Raw genomic sequence first — 1,651 nt, forward strand, 5'->3', positions numbered from 1 at the left:
TACCCATGGAAACAAAATCAAAACACAAAGATACGGAAACGGAAGGAATATGGGCTCAGAAAGCCCTTCACCTAGAGCAGTGATGGCGAACCTTTTGAGTGTCATAGGTTCGCCATCACTGACCAAGAGCAGTGGTTCTCAGCCTTGGCTGCACATTAGAATCACCTTAAAATCCTGATTTCTGGGCCTCACTCTGGATGAGGCCCAGAAATCAGGATTTTAAAAAGATCCCTAGGTGATTCTAATGTGCAGCCAAGGCTGAGAACCACTGACCTAGAGGGTCAATTCCTTCCCTAAAGAAACAGAGACATGCTGCTTTAGTTACCACAGGCCAAGGTCATCACCACCATTAACCCTACATTTCTGGGAGGGGCTGGAGGGGGGGATGTCTCACCAGATAAAACCCGAGTTACCCACAGCCTAAGTCCCTGGGAAGGGCAGTCCAGAAGTACCTGCCTTGCTAGAAACATGCAGGAAGAGATGAGTCACTATTTTAATTCTGTTTAGTACTCTCACATCTCAACCCTCCAGGTCCCAAAGCAACATTTTCTTCCTGACTCTATCACTTTACCAACCTTCACCTCCCTCCCCACCCCCACCCCCCAAAAAAACACAAACCACGTGTGGAATTGGGTCAAAATGCTAAGGGATTGGGGGTAAGAGAAACGAGAAAGAAAGAGGAAAGAGTTAGAACCCAGCTGGTTAGTAGAAAGAGATACTGGGGTAGGGGGTGTGATTACCTGGAAGAGAGGAATAAATGACCAGAATTACAGCTAGCAAATCATGATTAAGACCCAAGCCCCTTCCCTCTCTTGGACAGTCTCCTGTAATTTTCAAAGCTGTAACAGGAAAAAGCAAACACGTAGCTCCCTGGAGATACTAATAAAAATGATTCCGTGTGAGCAAGGGTAATGAAATAGGATAGGATTGCAGGAACATCACTGCTCCTTCAGCCTAGGTCGGAAGGACCGGGCACCTGAGGACAGCGCTCCTCTTCCCCCGGGAGGAAAGGGGGTGCCAGCCGCCTTGGGGCACAGGGGGTGGCAGGGAGCTGCGGGGACGGTGAACATGGGCAATGCACGGAGAGCAGCTCCATTACTCACAGACTTCTTGGACTTGCAGTCTAACTTCCTCCCCACGAGGGAAGTTTATCACCATCCTAGGTCAAGAGGGGCATAATCATGGGAAGTGCTAACTCCCTGGAAAGTGATAAGCAACAGGGTGAAGTGACAGGCTCTCTGGACAGAGAAATACCGGCGAAGAAAATGAACTTCGTGCCCCGTGACCACAGGACCTGGGCAGGCACCCATTCCGGCGATCGCAAGGACAAACGGCCAAGGGAGGCGGGAAGGCAGGGCCCAAGTCAGGTAACATTCCTGAGAGGAAGGATTATTAGGTGACACCGGGCCCGAGGGCCCGGAGAGAGGGCTGGGCGGGAGGAAAGTTAGCAGGTGAAAGCGATCAATCTTGGGGAAGGAAGTGACCTTTAGGAGAAGCAAATAAAACACCAAAAACACGGCGGGGGGTGGGGGGGGGGGGGAGGGTAGCAGGAGAAAATGGACTCAGAAGAGCACTGAGGACCAAGACAGAGAAGGTGTGTTCGGGTAGCAGAGGAAGAAGAAAGGAAGTGGGGTGAGAGGAAAGCGGTGAG

This window comes from Myotis davidii, unplaced genomic scaffold (assembly GCF_000327345.1).
Source record: "Myotis davidii unplaced genomic scaffold, ASM32734v1 scaffold89, whole genome shotgun sequence".
In the NCBI taxonomy this organism is placed as follows: domain Eukaryota; kingdom Metazoa; phylum Chordata; class Mammalia; order Chiroptera; family Vespertilionidae; genus Myotis; species Myotis davidii.